General features: G+C 42.6%; 1 long non-coding RNA gene across 1 annotated transcript in view; it reads right to left on the bottom strand.

The window, feature by feature from the left end:
• Positions 1–12452, bottom strand: part of LOC135485873 (uncharacterized) — a 62181-nt gene that overhangs the window by 35134 nt on the left and 14595 nt on the right. The gene's annotated exons all lie outside the window — the stretch shown is intronic.

The raw sequence follows: 12452 nt of genomic DNA, 5'->3' as shown, positions 1-12452 counted from the left end.
GCTCACCAGTGTTGCCATCTATCCTAAACGTGCAAAGAATCCTCGTAACAAGACTGTCACATCCATGTCTTTCATCAATCAAGGCTGTCACATTCATGTCTTTTATCAAGGCTGTCACACTATGTCTTGTGCAAAGCATGGATATGACAGCCTTGTTACGAGGCGTGGATGTAACAGTAATGCGCCTAGACTAATGAATGTGACAGAATTTTTACAAGACATAGGTGCGTCAGTCCTGTTACAATACAAGACACAGATCTAACGATGTGACAGCCTTGTTAGTACCAGGTATGGATGGGCCGAAACACGGAATGTAATGGCTGCAACAAGGCCGTCACATCCTTTTGTAGACAGGGACGTGGCAGCCTTCCTTGATTTTATATATGCATGTAGGCCTAACGTGATACAGCTTGTAACAAACAAGACATTGATGTGACTACCTTCTTTCAAAGCATGTTTAAGTGACAGCTTTGTTACAAGGCATGGATGTGACAGCCTTGTTACAAGACATGTACATTACTGTCTTGTTACAAGACATCTATGCGACAGCTTTGTAACAAGACATGGATGTGACAGCCTTCTATCAAGGCATTCGAGTGACAGCTCGTTAGAAGACATGGATGTGACAGCCTTTTCAAGACACATTGATGTAATAGCCTTGGTACATCAAAAGAAATGGATGAGGTAGCCTTGTTACAAGGAATGTATGTTACAACCTTCCAACACATGGATTTAACAGCCTTGTTACAAGGCATGGATTCGACAACCTCATTACAGGGAATGATTTTAACAGCCTTGTTTTAAGACATGGATGTGACAACCTTGTTACAAGACATGGATGTGACAGTCTTGTTACAATACATGGATGTGACAGCCTTGTTACAAAGCATGGATGTATAAACAGCCTTACAAGACATGGATCTAACAGCCTTGTTACAAGGCATTGATGTGACAGCCTTGTTAAAGACAAGTTGGGGCAACCTTGACACAAGAGATGGGTGTGACAGCTTTGTTACATGACATGGATTGGGCAGCCTTAAAACAAAACATGGATGTGACAACCTTGCTACAAGGCATGGGTGTGACAACCTTGTTACAAGGCATGGATGTGACAACCTTGTTACAAGGCATGGATGTGACAGCCTTGTTACAAGACATGGATGTGACAGCCTTGTTACAAGGCATGGGTGTGACAGTCTTGTTACAAGACATGGATGTGACAGTCTTGTTACAAGGCATTGGTTGTGACAGCCTTGTAGCAAAGCATGGATGTATAAACAGCCTTACAAGGCATGGATGTGACAGCCTTGTTAAAGACATGGATGGGGCAACCTTTAAACAAGAGATTGGTATGACAGCTTTGTTTCATGACATGGATGAAGCAGCCTTAAAATACAAGACATGGATGTGACAGCCTTGCTACAGGACATGGGTGTGACAGCCTTGTTACAATACATGGGTGTGACAGGTTTGTTACAAGGCATGGATGTGACAACCTTGTTACAAGACATGGATGTGACAGTCTTGTTACAAGGCATCGGTTGTGACAGCCTTGTTATCAAACATGGATGTATAAACAGCCTTACAAGGCATGAATGTGACAGCCTTGTTAAAGACATGGTTGGGGCGACCTTGACACAAGAGATGGTTGTGACAGCTTTGTTACATGACATGGATGGGGCAGCCTTAACACAAGGTATGGATGTGACAGCCTTGCTACAAGGCAAGGATGTAGCAGCCTTGTTACAAGGCATGGATAAGACAACCTTGTTACAAGACATGGATTGGGCAGCCTTAAAACAAAACATGGGTGTGACAGCCTTGCTACAAGGTATGGGTGTGACAACCTTGTTACAAGGCATGGATAAGACAACATTGTTACAAGACATGGATGTAACAGCCTTGTTACAAGGCATTGATGTGACAGCCTTGTTACAAGGCATGGGTGTGACAACCTTGTTACAAGTCATGGATGTGACAGCCTTGTTACAAGGCATTGATGTGACAGCCTTGTTACAAGGCATGGGTGTGACAACCTTGTTACAAGACATGGGTGTGACAGCCTTGTTACAAGGCATTGATGTGACAGCCTTGTTACAAGGCATGGGTGTGACAACCTTGTTACAAGACATGGGTGTGACAACCTTGTTACAAGACATGGATGTGACAGCCTTGTTACAAGGCATGGGTGTGACAATCTTGTTACAAGACATGGATGTGACAGCCTTGTTACAAGGCATGGGTGTGACAATCTTGTTACAAGACATGGATGTGACAGCCTTGTTACAAGGCATGGGTGTGACAATCTTGTTACAAGACATGGATGTGACAGCCTTGTTACAAGGCATGGGTGTGACAGCCTTGTTACAAGGCATGGGTGTGACAACCTTGTTAATGTTACAAGACATGGATGTGACAGCCTTGTTACAAGGCATGGATGTGACAACCTTGTTACAAGACATGGATGTGACAGCCTTGCTACAAGGCATGGATAAGACAACCTGGTTAAAAGACATGGATGTTACAGCCTTTTACAAGGCAAGGATGTGACAACTTTTTTACAAGACATGGGTGTGACAACCTTGTTACAAGGCATCAGGTGTGACAGCATTTTTACAAAGCATGGATGTATAAACAGCCTTACAAGGCATGGATGTGACAGCCTTGTTAAAGACATGGATGTGACAGCCTTGCTACAAGGCATGGTTGTGACAACCTTGTAACAAGGCATCAGGTGTGACAGCATTGTTACAAAGCATGGATGTATAAACAGCCTTACAAGGCATGGATGTGACAGCCTTGTTAAAGACATGGATGGGGCAACCTTTACACAAGAGATTGGTATGACAGCTTTGTTACATGACGTCATGGATTGGGCAGCCTTAACATAAGACACGGATGTGACAGCCTTGCTACATGACATGGGTGTGACAGCCTTGTTACAATACATGGGTGTGACAGCTTTGTTACATGACATGGATGAGGCAGCCTTCAAATACAAGACATGGATTTGACAGCCTTGCTACATGACATGGATGTAGCAGCCTTTGGATGTAGCAGCCTTGTTACAAGGCATTGATGTGACAACCTTGTTACAAGGCATTGATGTGACAACCTTGTTACAAGACATGGATGTGACAGCCTTGCTACAAGGCGTGGATGTGACAGCCTTGCTACAAGGCGTGGATGTGACAACCTTGTTACAAGGCATGGATGTGACAACCTTGTAACAAGACATGGATGTGATAGCCAGGCTTGGTTGTGACAGCTTTGTTACAAGGAATAGATGTAACGGTCTCAAGGATGTCAAGAGAAGGCATGAGTGTGACAGTCTTGACTAAAAACTGGCAGTTTTGTGACAAGATATGGATGTTACTGGTTTGTTGTGGGTGACAACATTGTGAAGACATGAATGTGACAGCCTAGTGACAAAATACTGTAATACGGCTGAAAATAACAAGGATGTGACAAAATTGGGTCTAACTGAGGTGTAGGGATTTTTTTTGTATGACAATCTCACTCTGTAAACAGACAAAGAATTGCCCAGGTCGAGTGTGAAGCTGCAGCAACAATCCGATCAATTCATTTGAGTCCTTTGTCTTACTCTCTGACTGAATCAGACAATGGGGTGTTCAGGTGTTGACACAAGCTTGTTAGTCTGTTTCACTGAGGCTATTCCAGTGGCTGGAGCCTTAACTGCAAAGGGATATTTTCATATGCGATTTTAACAAATAATTTACACTACATGACTGTAGATGGCACATCTCCCCTACATGTACTTTCCAGTCAAACACCTTAGTGTTCCCTGCCCAAAACCCTCAGTGTCTCCTCTGTGTCCTAGTATCTACACTAGGTCTTCTCAGTTCATCCTGAATTTACAGTCTAATTAAAAATTGTGACAATTTAATGTCATCATAAAACACCCAATACACAATTTCATCCTAAAGCCTTCCACAGAAGCAGTATGACACTTTAGAGAAACATACACATATCTACAGTGGAACCTCCCTTAGCGGACACCTCTCTATTAAGGAACACCTCTCTATTAAGGACACTAGTTTTGGTCCCAAATTGATTGCTTCCATACAATTTGACCTTCCTAGTCAGGATCCACCTCTCTATTAAGGACAGCACTTGTCAGTCCCGAGGGTACCCTGAATAGAGGTTCTACTGTAGTATATTACAGGCTACTTACACTTAAACAGAGATTTAGTCCCTGCAAACCAAAGATTCTAAAAACATTACAAGAAGAGCCAAAATAGGAGGCAATGAATAACATGATGGACCAAGGACAAAGAGATAACCTGTCATAGTTATAGTCATTACCTGTCATAGTCATAGTCATTACTTTCACCAATCAGTTGTTCTGCAGGTACACAATTGGCATTAGAATTTAATAAACTTGTCTCAAGAAGTAACAGCCAACAAGAACAAACATCAGTCATGGTTAGTAATTATCAAATATTTATAAGGATATTGCCAATGCATCCATTATTATCAAACCATAAAACAAAGAGGCTATAATTAGACTCAGCATCAGTATCAGACCATGGCCCTGGATCTTAGAAATAAGTCATGAATGAAAAAATCCTGAAAAATCCATTAGAAATGTTGAAATTTTTCTAGAAGTTACTCACATACATAAAGCATAAGTGATGTAAGTTACAGCACGTTCTGAGCTGCCAGTTCTGAGATATTTAGACTTTATGATCAGGATAAACAAAGGTCATTGTGCCTGTGGCACAGCCCTTATCTGTCTGTGTCTGGACCTTGGACAAGACCCTGAAAATTACATATCATACAAATAATTTAGAGTAAACGTGTATAACTTACTGTATGTTATCTCCTGAAAAGATAATCCATTGCGTTGTAAATTCTCGAGGTCCTCTCATGGTAATGCTTATTGGTAGTTTCTCCATGGTGATATCCATCAACAATGAAGCCATCAGAACCCGGAAGTAATCATTTATCGGGTTCAGCCCATTTTACAACTGATCAATGAATGACTTGACAAATAAAAATGTATCCAAAGATTTGCAAGGGCCTATATGGAATTGACAAGTGCTTATTTGCCGTTTCTCATTAATCCCATAAGCAGAACAAGCGTCAATGACTGTGTGAATGTGCATCCTGTTGTTAGCGACTTCAAAACACAAACAAAGACCACGTTTTCTTTGTAGTAACCATTCCCGCCAAACTCTTTGTCCGCAATGAAGAAATCATGTGACGAACAATATGCGAAGCTGATTGGTTTCTGGTGAAATTGATGTCACGTTACAGTCATGTGACCACGAAAGTCGCCATTTTCGACACGTACACAAATGAAAAGTAAATTTCACCGGTTTTCGTAAAATCATCAAAATACCAAGGTTCGTTTTGATCTTATGAAATTCTTTTCGCTCCTGTCCTTGTAATTGATTCAAAGATTGTGTAGATTATGTTTGATTTAGGCTGTATCAAGCGCTGACCTCTAAAACTCCGACGGTACATTGCAGATTTTGTGGCTGTGCATTACACACAGTGACAGTGTATGCACTGACCATGATGACCGTCACCATGCACTGCATTGTATTCATAGCACACTCATGCACTCACTTGGAAATACATACACAACACGGTATACACAGGCTACCCAAATGCGTAAGAATTCGAGACACTTAAAATTTCATTCAATTTTACAAAAATAAAAAGATGCATAAAAAAAATCTCCTACTCGTGTCGTGTAGCCGAATGAACCATCGACGTTATTGGCATAAAAAAATCTCCTACTTGTGTAGTCGAATGAACCATCGAGGTATATTGGCTGAGACAATCGGATTTACGCCATATATATGTTCCGCGCAATTTGCCGATCTGCGCTATCTTAAGATCGCGCTGCGCGTTTTACCGATCCTATGATTGCGCGGCCATCTCGAGATTGCGCAAGGCGGTTTAGGCCTATGCTGTGCTGGTCGTAAGATTGTGCTGCACGGACTTCTATCTGTAGGGCCTGGAGTGTATCCAAATATTCTTATGAGTATTCTTATGAGTGAATATATGACGATTCTAATTTAATTTGCATAGGTCATGGTCGTCGGTCATGATATGGGTGGCTGTCTCGTCAAAAATTTTGTGGATATTGGAACAACAATTGACCTGCTACTACAGTTTGAACATCTTTATTGACACCCTTCCCTTGGGACTGAGAAATGGGCTACTCATACTGCCCTTGAATTCAGAGGTGTCCTAATTCAATGCCAAAAAGTGTGCATTGTGTCATTCTAGTATTCAAATATTCATGATTCGGAACAAAATTCTATTGCTATATTTTATATTATTTCCAACTATAAGCGCCTCACAGATGGGTAGGTAGTGGTGTAGCAAAAATTCAATATTGCCGTCAATAATAATGTAAAAAATCCACCACCGAATCGACATGTAATGACTATAAACTCGGATCTGAAAAAAGCGCAGATCCTAAAAACGCACAGGACCGGCCTTGCGCGATCTCGAGATGGCCGCGCAATCATAGGATCGGTAAAACGCGCAGCACAATCTTAAGATAGCGCCGATCGATAATTAGCGCGGAACATATACGTCGATGCAAGGATATCAGGGTTAAAATTTACAATCCCCGATCGGAAATGACGTAGTTTGATCGCATTCAACTATAAATCCATTGAACAGTGGTGCTTCGTTAGTCAACCGATGACCTTTTTTTGGGGTGTGATCGGGGATTGTAAAGTCGTTCCGGATATCAGAAATACCACGTAGATGAAAGCACGTGGAAATGTACATTTGCATATCAAAGAACCCGGAAAAACGCTACGGTACGACTATGTGCAAATTTTATAAAAAGTGAACATGTAATTATCTACAAAATCTACCAAATTAATGTATTCTTTATGTAACTGTACAGTGTTTATATGCACCAAATTCGAAATCAACTAAGAAATAAAGTCATATTTAGACATTATTGACGAGAAAATCGCAAAGCCCGCATCTTTAACCGTCAATATTATTGTCACGTGCAGTAATCAATCTCCTCACCAGAGAGTCGTTCTTTACCCAAGTCTTTCACCCCTGGCAGCAATATGTGAGGAGGTGACCGATAACGATTGAATAAAAACAAAAATTACATCAAATTTCTCAATAGGGTCATTCCATTTGTGATTGAAAATATTCTTTTGTAATTTCAGAAAGATAAAAAAATATATCTTGATGCTCTTTTTCCGTCACGGCAATTTTGATGATGTTAAAAAGTGTGCCATTTTGCACAAAATGGCGCCGTTGTTGTCAGCGGTTTACACATGTAACATGCAATGACATGTTTTCGCGAGGAGATGTAATCTCTAAACCTATTTTTAGACTGTCTGAAACGAGCCGTCTTCGAAATCAAGTTGGTTTCGAAACGGCCTCCAAATTCTCTTGAGATTTTAACTAATTTCTGTCTATCGATTTGGCTTTAAAATATGTTTTTCATCAACCGCAAAGGGTACTTGTTAACATGGTAGTGTTTTAAAAGCAATTCTTGTCATGGTTTAAGCGCATGCACTGTGTTTATTACGTACTGATATGAATACGTTTTTTCTGAGTAATGGCCGCTGATGAGAGAGTTAAGACGGTAAAAGAATTTTTTTCTTTTATCGTCTTAAGTTTTAAGACTACTACTCGTGCACTACACTAAGGATGAGGGTCGTCAGGCGGTCAGGGGCCTGAGAGGCTAATACATGAACAGTAACATGATATGATACCGCCTACCGGTAACCATTTTGTCAATTAGCTCTGACCTTTTCGAAGAAGTTTCTTTGGGCATTGACCAGTCATGTGTTTCACCAAGGGGTCTCGGACTAGGTGCAGGCGCATGACATTGATTGTCCAAGGTCTGCCTTTGCACCTGTTCTGAGTGTGGGCCTTTGGGCAGTTGGAAGGCCTGCCTTGAATACAAAAGATTAAGATAACCTTCTTGATAACATGGGGGAATGGATTCTCCAGGGTGACATTGATGTCTCTGTCTTATTGTTGCAGATGATCACCGATATTCAGCTGGCTGTCTTTGCCAATGTTCTTGGAGTGTCACTATTCCTGCTAGTGGTCTTGTACCATTACGTCTCTGTCAACAACCCAAAGAAGAACGATTAAGGAAGATTGGTTATTGCTCATTCACTGTAAGTATGAATAGAGTTAGGCCTGGAAAATTTCGCACTGGTTAAGTAAGAAACATCTTCCAAATTGGTGAGGAGTGCTCACCCTAGTTTCACCAGTCACAAAAGATCTGGCTGTTCTATTAGCTAAAATCTTGTCCCCATGCAATACGGTTGTATCGTTCGGGTGTGTCATCAGAAAATGGATGTGACTTTCATTCACTCCGAGACCTTGACTAATGCAATAATTTCTACCTTTTGCACTCCTGTCTTTTTCAGGTAATGACCATCTGTCCGCCATGAACGAGATTCAGGCTGGTTAACTTTTCAAGATTGAGCTGACACCATCTAAGACGTCACCAACAACGAGACATGTGGCTGGAAAAGACACTTCATTCCTCATCTCATTGTCCAATGAAGATTGCTTTTATACTTAAATAATTAATGTAATATTTACAACTTAAATATATAGTAAAAAACTGGTGAAACGATGTGTTGTTGAGGTTTGTGGGTTGGGATTTTAAAAAGTTATTACTGTTTAAGGAACTGATTGCAAATTGGAAAATATTGGTTCACTCACCAAACACCGTAAAGGTGGAGCTGAATGTTGGGGAAAACCAAGGCATCTTGTCAAGCTTTTGGGGGGCAATGACAGCTCCATCAGAGTGTTGTTTGATGAGACTGTCAATACCAAGAGTATGGGATCAATTCCTATTCTAAAAACATCTCGAAATAAAAATATTAAAAAGTGCTTTTGACTGCTATCATATTTTGTACCAACTCGGACGGATGTGTACTGTAACACCGAAACTGCTGCAGCTAAAACATGGCACAGTGTAAGTGCTAGAGTTGATACAGAGACTGATCTGATTATGACAATATTACCATACTTGGTTACTTTCAACGAGGGAGTATAAAGTCAGTAATTCCGTTGTTGCCAGAAATCTGCTTCCATAAATGATTTTCTATGTTGGACCATTGGAAAAGACGAGGTCGCATCATAACAGAGCTTGGTGCCAGGTGGTGTACGTACTTGCAACAAGAGACAATCTCCCCAACTCCCCCTGAAGGTTGTGACGGCTTGCACTCGTGTACACTGCCTCAATTCCCCCTGGAGAAGGTTGTGATAGCTTGCTTGCACTGAGACTCTCCCCACCCTGGAGAAGGTTGTGACAGCTTGCACTGCGAGATCGAGCGCCCTAACTCCCGGCCCATGAGAAGGTTGTGACTTGCATTCAGAGACGCTCATCCCCGAATCCCTGGAGATATTTGTAATTGACTGCACTGGGACATCCCCCAAAACTCCCTGGAAGTTGTAAAGTCTTGCACTGAGAGAAGCTCTTCCCTACTCCCTGGATATGGTTGTGACAGCGTTCTGCCCAACTCCCTGGATTGGGTTGTGACTGCTTGCACTGAGAGATACTGTATCTTATCCCCAACTCCCTGGACATGAGATTGTGATGGCTTGCACTGAAAGACGCTCCCCAACTCCCTGGAGTAGGTTGTGATGGCTTGCACTTGAGCGACATTCCCCAAAATTACCCCTGGCATACCTGGAGAAGGTTGTGACGGCTTGCACTGAGATACACTCACTCGACCCCCCCCCCCCCCCCAAATCTCTGGAGAAGGTTGTGACGGCTTGCATGCAGAGACACTCCCAAAATTTCCCCTGGCATACATGGAGAAGGTTGTGACGGCTTGCACTGAGATATGCTCACTCGACCCCCCCCCAAAAAAAAATCTCTGGAGAAGGTTGTGACGGCTTGCATGCGGAGACAATCCCAAAATTTCCCCTGGCATACCAGCTGGGGAAGTTTGTGACGGCTTGCACTGAGATACGCTCATCCCCCCTCCAACTCCCTGGAGAAGGTTGTGACAGCTTGCACGCGGAGACACTCCCCAAATTTCCCCTCGAGAAAGTTGTGATGGCTTATAAGAGGAGACAATCCCCAAATTTCCCCTTGAGAAGATTGTGATGGCTTGCATTGATTAAACGCAGGAGGCAGTGGACCAGCCTCGTCTCTCCCACACCCTATGATGCAGTATGAAAAGGATCACAAGACTCCCCTGGCAGTCCATATTTCGTCATATACTGTCTCATAGGGTGAGGGATGAGGCCGGTCCACTATGGTCCGGAGTGTAGGAAGGAATCCCAAGCCCACAGAACGCCACTGCTGTTCAGATGTATTTTGTGTTTGAATTGTTTGATCACCAGTATGAATCCCAACAGAATCCCAGAGTTCATCACTGAATAGTCGGACTTACCACTGAATAACTTTGCAGCAGTGAGAGGTGGCCATTCAGAGCTAAAGCAAACCCAACAGAGGTACGGCAAACAAAAGAACCGCCCCAACTCTTGTAAAGTTATCAATATGAAGTTATATCGGCAGTGTCTGAAACCACCTACCCACCTGCCCACCTACCACTTTTTTCCAGGTTGGGAAAACCGATGACGCTCAAGGATAGTAAGGTGTTACCATGATTCACATGCTTCCAAGACACAAGAAGGTCTAATGATACTAAATTTCATAGGCCCTGCAATGCAACACACTTGGTGATATAAACGCTAAAGGAGTATGAGGTTGGTTACCAGGACTCTCTAGAGAGTCTGGTGGCGTTTGCTTGTGCGCCAGCTGGCCCGGGGACGTGCATGAACTCCAGGACAAAGATTGTGATGTCCTGTAGGTCGAGTGTGATGCAGAAGACATCAATCATAAGGGGGTTAATATGACCTTGAGCCCCGTTAGGTCATCAGTGTGGAAGCTCAGATTGAGACCAACGCCAAACAGAAAGGGCACCAACTAAAACCACTTACAACTTACCGGGCACTTATACAGGACACCTTCGTTGGTGCCAACAGAAAGTGAATAATAATCAACAGAAGTTGAACAGTACATAAATTGATAAAAATAGTCCTTCAATAAATACAGAATCATAAAATACTAATAACTCATGTTTGGACATCCCTCTACATTGAATGGTTTATCACCACTATGAATCCACATCACTCAGATGACAGTCACTTGAGTTTACGTCCATATTCGATTCCCTAGATGATCACATTCACCCGAGTACCCATTGAATGGTTTATCACCAGTATGAATCCTGGCTAATAGAAGCCCAAGGCAACCCCCCCCCCCACACACACCAGGACCACAGGGGGCCATCCTTTTTCAAAAATCTAATACCTCCTATGCAACACAACTAAGGCCACACGTGCGCATTCGTATTTCCCGCGTAAAGGAACTCATGAACTGATGGTGGCGTCACCTTTTACTAAATAGAAGAACTCTGACATCCCTCAATGTGTACATCGAGGATGTAACAAGTCGCTAACAAATCAGAGCTAAAGCAAACCCAACAGAGGTACGGCAAACAAAAGAACCGCCCCAACTCTTGTAAAGTTATCAATATGAAGTTATATCGGCAGTGTCTGAAACCACCTACCCACCTGCCCACCTACCACTTTTTTCCAGGTTGGGAAAACCGATGACGCTCAAGGATAGTAAGGTGTTGCCATGATTCACATGCTTCCAAGACACAAGAAGGTCTAATGATACTAAATTTCATAGGCCCTGCAATGCAACACACTTGGTGATATAAACGCTAAAGGAGTATGAGGTTGGTTACCAGGACTCTCTAGAGAGTCTGGTGGCGTTTGCTTGTGCGCCAGCTGGCCCGGGGTCGTGCATGAACTCCAGGACAAAGATTGTGATGTCCTGTAGGTCGAGTGTGATGCAGAAGACATCAATCATAAGGGGGTTAATATGACCTTGAGCCCCGTTAGGTCATCAGTGTGGAAGCTCAGATTGAGACCAACGCCAAACAGAAAGGGCACCAACTAAAACCACTTACAACTTACCGGGCACTTATACAGGACACCTTCGTTGGTGCCAACAGAAAGTGAATAATAATCAACAGAAGTTGAACAGTACATAAATTGATAAAAATAGTCCTTCAATAAATACAGAATCATAAAATACTAATAACTCATGTTTGGACATCCCTCTACATTGAATGGTTTATCACCACTATGAATCCACATCACTCAGATGACAGTCACTTGAGTTTACGTCCATATTCGATTCCCTAGATGATCACATTCACCCGAGTACCCATTGAATGGTTTATCACCAGTATGAATCCTGGCTAATAGAAGCCCAAGGCAACCCCCCCCCCCCCACACACACCAGGACCACAGGGGGCCATCCTTTTTCAAAAATCTAATACCTCCTATGCAACACAACTAAGGCCACACGTGCGCATTCGTATTTCCCGCGTAAAGGAACTCATGAACTGATGGTGGCGTCACCTATTACTAAATAGAAG

The sequence above is a fragment of the Lineus longissimus genome, chromosome 4, assembly GCF_910592395.1.
Source record: "Lineus longissimus chromosome 4, tnLinLong1.2, whole genome shotgun sequence".
Taxonomy (NCBI): Eukaryota; Metazoa; Nemertea; class Pilidiophora; order Heteronemertea; family Lineidae; genus Lineus; species Lineus longissimus.
Note: the sequence above shows the minus strand (reverse complement) of the source record. Positions and strands in the feature narration are given on the sequence as shown.